Below are 12,341 nucleotides of genomic sequence, written 5' to 3' on the forward strand. Positions count from 1 at the left end.
TAGTTTCTCATTTTCTTCAATGGAACTTATTAACAATTCATCTACATTTCCTTCCAGCCTTGAGTCATCATCATCTATGAGTGCCATGAATAATTCTTCTTGGCTTTCATCATGATCACTTTCCTCATCTGATTTCCTTTTGATGACCATAAACTCATCCTCAGTAGACTCATCATGCTTGGAGAAGAATTTTTTCTTATTGAACCCTTTCTTTTTATGTGCCATTCTTTTAGAATTTCCTTCATAATTACTGTCATGTTTATGAGGACATTTTGCTGCATAACGACCTATTTTACCACATTTAAAATAGATAAGAGGGTACTTGCCTTTAAGCTTAGATCCTTTTTTCAGCTTTCGTACAAATTGAGCCAATTCAGATTCCACATCTGACTCATCACTACAGTCATTCCTTTCTTTCCCCTTCTTTGACCTTGAGGCCTTGAATGCTACATCTTTGGATCTTGGGCAACCTTTCCTCATTTCATAGGTAGTGAGAATTCCATGGAGTTCATCCATTTTGAGGGTATCAAGATCCTTTTCTTCTTCTATAGCGCTTATTTTGGAGTCAACCCTGTCTGGAAGAGACCTTAATACCTTTTGAACAATGGTACTTTCTTCAACTTTTTCGTCCAATCCTTTCAAGGAATTTACCACTTCAGCTACTCAGAGGAGGTATGCTGCAATATCTTCTTCATCTTCCATCCTCAAACTTTCAAATTGTCTTCTGTGAGTTTGAAGCTTTTCCTTTTTTACTTTTGAGTCTCCATCGTACAAGCCAACTAGCTTCTCCCACATTTCTTTGGCCGAGGTAGAGTGCATGATTTTTGTAAACTCAGAATCAGTGATTCCACTAGTGATCGAGTTCATGGCCTTTGCATTTGCGATGTAGGCTTTCCTCTTGTCTTGGCCTATTGGAAGAGTGGAAGTAGTTTTGTATTCATTTTGAATAAAATGCCAGACTTTAGGTCCAAGGGACATTAAGTAGTAAGTCATTCTTTTCTTCCAGAAACCAAAGTTAGTGCCATTGAACAAAGGAGGTCTTCCTTATGCTTCGTGGTTTCTCATCATGGTTGCGGATCCTTCTTCAAGCTGTTAAGCTAGTATGAAGAAGCCTGCTCTAATACCAATTGTTGGAAATACTAAGGGGGGGGGTGAATCAATATTTCTTACTATTTATTTTTAATTGTTATAGTGATTGCCAACAAACTATATAGATATGTATATGTATACACAGAACAAAGAAATCTATAGCTGAATTTAATCCTTTTATTAAAACTCAAGACAGTGCAAAGAAATAAATACAATATAAATATAAATATGATTGTGAATAGTTTCCAAGCTCCAACTTGGACTTCAGTGAGGCTCCAACCTCTAGAGCACCAATTCTGTTTTGCCGTGGTTCTACACTTAGGAGCACCTACCCAAATGACTTTAGTCTTGTTTAGTTCTGAGGCTCCAAACTCTTAGGCTCCAACCCAACCTTGGTATAAACAGGTATGCTGCTGCACTCTATTTAGTTGAGATTGTCTCACGCCTCCTCTCCTACCTCTGTTGCTTTTGCTACCTCTACAGCCTCTGCTACTTCTACTATCTCACCCTCGGGTTCTTCACCACCATCACGGCACCAACAATTCTCTGTTTCTTTTGTTTTTGACATTCCCATGTATTTGTCCATTCATTTCCACTTACACCATCTCTTAGGCTTCCTCCTCAGTCGCTGTCATTTCCTCTGACTCGCTTGATCTTTTCAGCTTCCCTCCTTGATTGCTATGACCTACTTTGATCACCAGAACCCCACCTTGGACCACATTCACTTTTCACAGGGAAACAAAGATTTATTTCTACCAGATATTGAAGTCGAACAGGTAGAAGAAGTTGCAGGCATGTACATATTAAACACACTGCAAGCCATTTTCCACAGAACCAAGCCGGAATTTTAATGCTATGCTCTTAACCTATAAGACGATTACCAGAATACCAAATATGTGAAGAAATATACCCAGAACATAGAATAGTGAGAAACAAGAGCAAGTATTTTATTATTCAGAAAGCAATGTTCACTTACCTCTTTGAGGGGGCAACCTCCAATAGAGCAGAGCTCGATTACAAAATAAGTCATGATGCTCCTCGCAGGGAGTCTCTATCCTTTATATATGACTCATACATGCAATACCATGGATCAATACCATGGTTCTTATTAATACCAACTATCTAACACCATGGCCCATTTGCAACTAACTGTGGTCCCATCATTAATTGCGGGTTAACCACTTACAATTATTAATATGGGCTTTATTGACTCCTTACTTAACTATAACTATGAATCGATCCTACTACATAAATAAGGGGGTTAGGGTGGGACCCTAACATTCCCTTCCCCTTAAGAATAGCCTTGTCCTCAAGGCTAAAGCTGTGGAAACTGCTGAAGAATAGTGGTTGGTTCCCAGGTTGCATCTTTCGGGGAGATGTCCTTCCACTTGATGAGGACTTCCCTGATCATGCGACCATGCAGGTGTCGTTCTCATGTGTCTAGAACCTATTCAGGTTGGAGCCAGATTGACCCTTCTCCATCCAATTCAGGTAGACTGGTTTGAATTCTGCAATTATTCCCAATCACTTTCTTGAGGCATGAGACATGGAAAACTGGATGGATTTTTGCAGTGGGTGTCAAAGCTAGCTTGTAGGCTACTTCTCCAATGCACTGAATTACTTGATATGGTCCATAGAATTTTGGAGATAGTTTATGGCAACCCTTGTCTTTGAGTGAAGTTTTCTTATATGGTTGTAGCTTCAAAAATACCTGATCCCCTTCTTGAAATTGGCGCTCTGAGCGATGCTGATCTACATGTTGCTTCATGCAGTTTTGAGCTTGATGGAGATTCTCTCTAAGATGGGTGTGCATGGTTGTGTAGTTTTGTAGGAGTTGATCCACTGCTTGTACCTTTGAGCACCCCTTGATATAAGAAGTAGGGGAAGGAGGGAGTTGACCATAAACTGCTTCATAGGGAGTCACTTTGGTGGTGGCATGATAGTTGGTGTTATACCACCATTCAGCTAAAGGCAACCATTGTACCCATAGATGTGGGTTTCCAGACATTTGTTGACGGCTTTAGTTTGACCATCCATTTGTGGATGATAGGAAGTTCTAAGTTTTAGCTGGGTGCCTTGTATCCTGAAGAGTTCCTGCCAAAAATTACTGGTGAAGATCGGGTCACGATTAGACACAATAGAAGTGGTCATGCCATGCAATTTGAAGATCTGATCCATGAAAGATTGAGCGACCAAAGTGGGTGTAAACAGGTGGGGTAGGGCGCAGAAATGAGCATACTTAGAAAGTTGTTCCACAACCACCATGATGACTGACTTGTTTCCTGACTTTGGAAGACCTGTAATGAAATCCATAGAAACCTCCGTCCATATAAATGCTGGGATGGGCAACAGTTGTAATGTGCCTAGTGCTTTGACTGTCTCCCCTTTGTGGCGTTGACAGACATCGCATTCCGCTACAAAATTAAGGATGTCCTTTTTCATGCCTATCCAAAAAAATGATCTTCTAGTGCGAGCATATGCCTTCTGAAAGACTGAATGTCTTGCAATGGAGGATGAGTGCAATTCTGCCAAAATGCGGCTTTTGAGGGTGGATGTTGGTGATATTATGAATCTGTCCTTGTAGTGGAGAATCTCATCCTGCCACGAGTAGCCCTTGGTGGAATTTGGATCGTCTTGCAATTTAGTAATGATTTGGGAGAGCCAAGGATGTGAAAACCATTCCTTGCGAGCCTCTTCAATCCATTTGGAATGGGAAGGGAAATTGCGAGTAGGGTACTTTCCTCCTCAAATTGGCGAGATAATGCATATGCTACACTATTTTCGTGCCCTTTCTTGTAAATGATCTCATAATCATATGCTAGCATTTTGGTGAGCCATTTATTTGCTGTGTGGAGGATAGGCATTGCTCCAAAAAATATTTAAGACTGTAATGGTATATGCAGATTTGGAAACGTCACCCCAGTAAGTAAGGTCGCCAGGTATCTATTGCATGTAAGATGGCCATCATTTCCTTCTCATATGTAGATTGTCCCAGATTCCTCACACTTAGTTGTTGGCTTGTGAAGGCCAAGGGTCAACCTTCCTGCATTAAGACTGCCCCAATACCCGTACCCGAAGCATCACATTCAATGACAAAAGATTTGGTGAAATCAGGTAGTGCTAAGACTGGAGTGGAACACATGGCATTTTTGAGAGATTTAAATGCCTGTTGTGCATCATCATTCCAGAAGAATGAATTTTTCTTGAGGATTTCAGTGAGGGGCTTTGCAATGCGACCATAATTGTGGACAAATTTGCGATAATAGCCTGTGAGACCCAAAAATCCTCTCAGGCTCTTCAAGGTCTTAGGTTGAGGCCAATCCTGGATTGTCTAGATCTTTTTTGGGTCCACCTTGACACCTTCACGCCCCACAATGTGGCCCAAATACTCAAATTCTCCCATGCCAAAAGAAAATTTGGACATCTTAACAAATAATTTATGCTTGTGGAGCAGTTGCAAGAGCAGATCTACATGCTGAAGATGTGCGGCCCAAGTGCAACTATAGATGAGGATGTCATCGAAGAAGACAAGGACAAATTTCTTGAGATATGGTTTGAGAAGGTGGTTCATAAGGCTTTCAAAAGTAGATGGGTCATTACAAAGACCGAATGGCATGACCAGGAACTCATAATGGCCTTCATGAGTTCTGAAAGCAGTCTTTGGAATGTCGACTTCCTTCATGCGAATTTGGTGGTAGCCTGAGCGAAGATCCAACTTAGTGAAGAATTAAGCCCTATTGAGTTCATCCAGGAAATCATCAACAACCGGGATGGGAAATTTATCTTTGACTGTCAGCTTATTGAGGGCCCTGAAGTCTGGACACATCCACCATTCCCCATATTTCTTGAGCACCATGACCACCGGTGATGAATAAGGACTAATGTTGGGACGAATGACACCTACTTCCAAAAGTTCCTTGATTATTTTTTCTATTTCATTCTTTTGGGTGAACAGATACCTGTATGGGCACACATTTGGTGGTTGGGCCCCTGGAACCAAGGTGACACTATGACCATGTTCCCCTTGTGAGGGTGGATCGTCATGAGGCTTGTCAATGACTGGCAGATGGTTATTTAAAATCTGTTGCATCTCAGGATGAATCGGTAGAGAATTGGGTTCGACGGCCTGGATGGCATTAAATTGAGCTATAACTCCATGGTGGCCATTTTTTAGCAATTTTTCCATCCTATGTGAGTTGATGATAGAGAGAGCTCCAACCTAGAGTCCAAGGAGGGTATGTGTGGAGTTTTTCTTCTTAAAGCTCATATATAATTCCTGGAAATCCATTGTGATTGGCCCAATAGTACGAAGCCATTCAGCACTGAGGAAAATGTCACACCCTCCCATTTGTATGGCAAACATGTGGGTCTTCAACTGATAATCCCCCATTTGAGGTTTGACATTTTCATAGCGGCCTTCACATTTCATTGTTCCCCCATCCGCAATTTGGACTTGGAAGTTAGAAACTGCTCGTACAAAACAATGCACTGCTTCCGCGACTTTTTGATGGATGAAATTATGTGTACTTCCACTATCAATCAGGACTACTGCTGGGTGATGTTCAATAAAACCTCTGATTTTTAGATTTTGAGGTGAAGAAATCCCTGCCAAAGCATGCAGCAAAATAACTGGTTCGTTAGGGACATTGTCCTTCTGGTTGTCCTCTTCTACCTCCTCCAGTTCCTCAAGTGGTGGGGCTTCCTCCGATGAGCTGTAATCGGTGGCATCAATTTGAAAAAATTTAGGCTCCTTGTATTTATGACCTGGGGAGTATTTTTCATCACAGTAGTAACATAATCCCTGCTTTCTTCTTTCGGTAATTTTTGCAGGTGACACCTTTTGAACCTTAATTCTTTGAGTCGTGCTGTGAGCCTATGGGGCGCGACCCTTGGTGGTGAGATTTGGGTGAATGGACTGGGCTGCTAATGCACGTTCCACTTTATGAGCTACCTTGCAAGCCTCCGACCATGTGGGAGGGTCGTGTAGTCGGACGTGGGCTTGTATGGCCTCTTTAAGACCATTGATAAAACATTCCATGTAGAACGCATCTAGGAGATCCCTAGTACGGAAATATAAGGCTTCAATGGCTGTAACATATTCATCCACTGTGCCAGTCTGTCGAAGCTTAGTGAGACGACCCAAAAAAGAAGACTCCTAGTCAAAGCACTCTGTAAGAGCTTTTTTGAAGGTGGCCCAAGTCATAAAACTTCCATGGCAATGTTGATGCCATTCCCACCATTGCCATCTTTCATTGTCCAAGTACATGCTCCCCACCATAAGCTGAGTCTCATTATCTAAGATGTTATTCAAATTGAAATACTGCTCCATTTGTGCTATCCATGTAACCGGGTGAGAACCATCAAATTTATGCATATCCAGCTTGGGAGGTCGCGGACAAGATTGTTGGTGGGTATCCCAGAGGTGAAGAGAGCGGCTAGACTCACCCTCACTGTGTCCATTGCCAATATATGCCTCCTCATAGGCTTCCTCCTTACCCTTAGAGAGTGCGCTAGATAGTTTGTCAAGATGAGCTTCGATCGCTTGCAAGGATTATTCAAGTTTGTCGATTTTCTCATTAGCCATAGCTTGAGCTCTAGTTTCTACCATGCACCGATCTGATGTACTTGAAATTTGGGACCACCCGAATTTTTTTCACTAAGAATTGAATGGTACCACCTTGCTCAGCTCGCCATCCTGATTCTTATGGGCTAGATCACCAATAAGCACCCCGGGGGGTCTTAGGAATACTGCAGTAGCCGAATCCTCAAAATGTCAATGCTGCCAAAATTCCTGCGAAAATCACGCCCCGGTATAGGAACCCCACACAACTACTCAGATCTGGTGGATCTGAGAGATCTGAATGGCTGATCGGATAGCTCTGATTGGTGGACAGATTGTTGTTGTGGATCTGATGGATCTAATAGATCGGAAAGGCTGGTCTGCTAACTCGAAACTGCAGGACTGATGTCGCTGCTGCTGCAAACCCCCTTGCGAGATTTGATTTGGCAAAGATTATGTGTGATCCCAAGATAGAAAATGGAACTATGGTCTCGAGGAGTGTCAGGTGCTACAGATCGCAATATACATAAGGGTCTGATAGTAGTACTCAGCCCAATGTTTCAAGGCTCTAACTAAGGAGGATCAACTGTACCCTTAGCCATACAACCTGACTACCCTATCGTACGGGCGAGTAATCTCCCCAAGTTCTGTTCTCGATGTACTATAGTAGCAAGACGGCCGATGGTTTATCTATGGCGAGGTTTTAAAGGAGCTAGGGGGCTTCTGATATACCCAGAGGGTACTTGGAAGACAGTTCGTGCGCGGTTCTGTCTAATGCACTACTACTCGAAGGGGTATCCACAGGGGTTACAAGGGAGTCCAGCAAGCGTGACCACCTCTTGTATTTCCTGCATGCATGCTTCCCCAAATCCGTAGGTTTATGCGCTCAATGACACATCCCGTGGTTTAAAGACACTAGAACATGTCTCTAGCCAAAAAAATTTGCTAAGAAATGGATATCCCAGCTGCCTTGGAAAGTGCTCTGATACCACTTCTTATGCTCTTAACCTGCAAGACGATTATCAGAATACCAAATATGCAAAGAAATATTCCCATAATATAGAATAGTGAGAAACAAGAGCAAGTATTTTATTATTCACAAAGCAATGTTTACTTACCTCTTCGAGGGGGCAACCTCCAATAGAGCAGAGCTCGATTACAAAATAAGTCATGATGCTCCTCGCAGGGAGTCTATATCCTTTATATATGACTCATACATGCAATACCATGGATCAATACCATGGTTCTTATTAATACCATCTATCTAATACCATGGCCCATTTGCAACTAACTGTGGTCCCGTCATTAATTGCGGGTTAACCACTTACAATTATTGATATGGGCTTTATTGACTCCTTACTTAAATATAAATATGACTCGATCCTACTACATAAATAAGGGGGTTAGGGTAGGACCCTAACATTTGAATTGTACAAGTCTAACGAAACCAGAAAAACCTGTCGCAAACGTTTACCTCTAAGATGTAAGTATTACCTCATAATCAAATGAAATGAGCTACAATTTCCTTTCGTTTCTGTTTTATTCCAAAAAAAGCACGCAATCGTGCCCATATTAGCCTCTACCGCATTCTCAGTTGCAGCCATTGATCACCCTCATCCAACGGTTCCCACGTCGCTACGGCCTTTTTCTTGCACATTAAACCTCTTACAGCTCCTCACCATTGATTACACTTACCGCTTGATCTAACGGTGATTGCGCCTCCCGCCTTTGTTAAGTGCTCACGCGTTAACGCGCGATTTCGACAGTTTTGTGCCCATCACTTCAGCCACGTTTCGTGCCTTAACTAGATCACACAGCCATATACGGAAACCACCTTGGGCACAAAGGCGGTGCGGGGAATACTGCCCACATGGAAAATCGCCTGTCCCCCTGCCGTTAACCTCCGTGTGACTTTCCTGCGTGATAGCCGTTGGATTTTCCATGTGGAGATCTAATGGCTCACAACCTCCGCACATCCTTATCACCTGGTAGCTGTCGGATCCACCCGTCGTGCTGTATCTTCCGCCCATCTCTACGTCCTCAAACGTCCAACAATTGAAAAGCTTCACTTTGAGCTGTGGTAAAACAACTGCCATGGTTTCTCCTCCTACTCCTCTGCACACCATAGCTTCTACGAGAGTAAAAAACCATGCAACACAACCTCACCATGATAACAAAACCTCTGCGATAATAAAACCTCTATGACAGACGCTCTCCATTTGATCTGATGGCTCTGTTCTGTTGTTCCTCTTTGGCTTCGTCTGCTCCTCTTGACTCTGTTCCATCTGCTCCTCAAATATTTCCCTATTGAAATCAATGACAATCTATGTCCAACATTATTCACACCATACAGATTGTACTATAGTACCTCAATAGTTGTTAACATAATCAATGATTTCTCTTGCATAGCTTAAATGCTTACATCATTAGCCGATAATCAGATGGTGTCCACCATGTTCAACAACAACTCATTGATTCACATGGTTAGAATCGTATATTGGTTTTTCATGTGAATGAGATAGAAGACCCCATATCTAGTTTCATCGATCCAGGTTGCAATTTTAGGAGTTATACAAAGATCACAATGTATAATGGTCATGATCATATAGACAATATATAGTAATGGGTCTAACAGTTGCATCTGTGGGCACGTCATTTGATCATTACACATGTTATTTTAGCTTATGAGCTAAGTATGGGTATGTCTCCCTTAGAAAACAAAGATGTCATACTGTAAATGTACTGTAACATATGAAGCTCACCAGTTGTCCTTGATCCAGACTTGTCATAAGGAAAAACACTTGAGTTATCAGTCATCATTGTTAACTTTATGCTTCAGGGGGAATTAAGTTATAGACCATTTTGTCACACTCGATCAATGATCCTCATAAAGGGATCAATCAACATCATATTACACCTTGTCACCATCTTGCAAAAATCCATAAAATGTTCCCTTCATCCCCTCGAAATTTCATCCCTAAGCTGCATCATCTGAGCCAGTTTTGGGACCAACACTCCCTCTATTCCTACTAGGGTGCGATCACCTGCAAGTTGCTTCATTGTGGCCTATGTTGGTCACCAATGAATTGCTCCCCTTTACACCTAAGTTGGTTCTAGGAATCTTGGAGAATGATCGGGGTTCTAGAGGCTTCCCCTTTTAGGAGTTTCCAGAAGTTGTTTCAACTACTTACCTTGGATAAAACATTATAATCCTATCCTTCCCTACTTTGTATTCTTCACCACTTATCCTTTGATCCTATCCCTCCATCCAAGGTGGATCTCTAGACCTATATTGGTAATTGGATAATAACTCCCATCTTACACTACTTCTCTATATATTCCTAGCCTTCTATGTGGTTGGGGGATGGATTCTGGATAGTGATTATGCATTTATGTTGTTGTAGTGAGTGGTCATCATCTCATGCATGTAGGGTGATTGGAGGTGCATATTGTGACAAGGAAATGACAAGTCAACAACTTGGAGGAGCTCTTGCACAAGATCAACTGCTACTTATGGCTGTAATCTCCTTCCATTTATATTAATGCAAAGAATTCATTCTTTTGCTACATGTGATGTTGTTATGTCACTTATTTCAATACCATGTTGATCTATTGAATGAAGTATTTGAATGATACTGCAGAGATCTCGTATTTTCTTGGCTTGTGTTATCTAACTGTGTAGGTTCTAATTTTGGCATTCAGAGGTATAATTGGAGCTTGCAAACTCCATCATCTATTTACTTTATGCAAAAGCATTGCGTTCCTTGTCTCTATATTGTTCTAGGTTAGTCACGGACCTAGGGGAGATAATTTTGGAATCGTAAATCCCGTATATCATGACTTGTGCAGCATTCAAATCGATTATATGAGTCAGGTCATATATATATATATATATATATATATATATATATATATATATATATATATATATATATATATATATTTCTTTAAAGGAGAGACATGAAAGCCATTATGAATATTAATATGGGTTGGTATTGCCAGTTGGTAGGCTAAGAAACTTATCCTAACTAATATTTCAAGTGGCCCACAAAACTGAGGGGCTAGTTTACAACAACCCCTAATTTTCAAGGAGCTCTCTTTGGGTCATGCATTAACATAAACATGTTCACCCACTTGAAACTCTTTATTTGCCAATTTTAAATCAATGTAACTCTTTTGATGTTCCACGTTGCTTTTAAATTATGTTTGATCCATTTCAACATATCTTCCATTTCTTGTAGTAGATTTGGCCCTAGCATAAGTCTATCCTTAGGTCAAATCAAACTTAAAGGAACATGACATTTCCTTCAATAAAAATCTTCAAATGGACTCATTTTAAGTGACATATAATAACCATTGTTATAGGTGAACTCTACCAAATATAGATAGTCCTCCTTTTTTATGGGTTGTTTCATTACATACATGTGTAGCATATGTTCAAGGACCTGGTTCACTCTTTCTATTTTCCTATCAGTTTGTAGATGGTACACAGTGTAAAAGTTCAACTATGTACCCATTCGAGAAAACAATTCTCTCCAAAAATTTGAGGTGATGTTTGCATCCCTATCTAATAAAACTTTCTTTGGCACAGCTTGATGTCGAAAATTTTCCTTCATGAATTTTTTTCCACCTGTATAGCTATATAGATAGATTCGATAGGTATAAAATTGGTATCTTTAGTTAAATTATCTACAACTACCATAATAGAGTCACGTTACCTCCTTCTCTTGGGTAGTTCAGTAATAAAATATAATGATATCACCTCCCACTAACACTTTGGTACAGGTAGGGGGTTCAAAAATGATGTTCGGTGTTGGTGTTCTGCCTTTACCAACTAACATTCTTGGCACCTTGCCAAGTATTCAGCAACTTCTTTTTTCATTCTTCGATAGAAAATTTATTTTTTAAGAGAAATAATCATTTTTTGATATCCTAGATATATTGCAGATGGTTTTTTAAGGTATTCATCTAATATTAATCTTTTAATTTAGTCTACATTTGGAATATAAAGTATGTATTTGTATACTAACATTCTTTTCTCATTCATTTCATAATCATGAGGCTTTCTTTGACCAATTTAACTCATATTATCATCAGTCTGATTATAATTATGGTCTTCTAATATTGTTTCCTTCTCGATTTGTTTGACATAATATATTTTAGTTTTTCTCACTGTCACTTCACATATTTGTTTTAAACTTTGACTCAACAAATTTTTGACCTTGTTTTCTTTCCCTTTTACGTGTTTAATGTCAAAATTATATTCACTTATGAAGCCCATCCAACTAGCCTTCCTAGAATTCATGTCAGGTTAGCTTAAAAAATATTTTAAACTTATGAGATATATAATGAAAGTAAATTTCTTACCAATCAAGTAATGTGTCTTCATTTTAAGAGCATGGTGTTAGAAAATTATATATTACAGATAAATGGAACACATAAAATATTGTAGAAACACAAACTAGAAAATGCATAAAACAAGAGAGACATGGGTATATGTAGTTCACCTAATTTGGGCTACATCCATGGATAAATAGCCAATCCTTCCTTTCATGTTATCCAACAAAATGAATAGATACAACCTACAACATATTCGATGTAATTTTCTTCGCTCTCACACAATTTCCTCTCTCTTTCTCACTTAGAATATACACATACTTATCCGTAATACAATTCCCTCATATATAGCGAG

The sequence above is a fragment of the Pinus tabuliformis genome, chromosome 6 (genome assembly GCF_031772625.1).
Source record: "Pinus tabuliformis cultivar Carrire ecotype Pingquan chromosome 6, CPIR1, whole genome shotgun sequence".
Lineage (NCBI taxonomy): Eukaryota > Viridiplantae > Streptophyta > Pinopsida > Pinales > Pinaceae > Pinus > Pinus tabuliformis.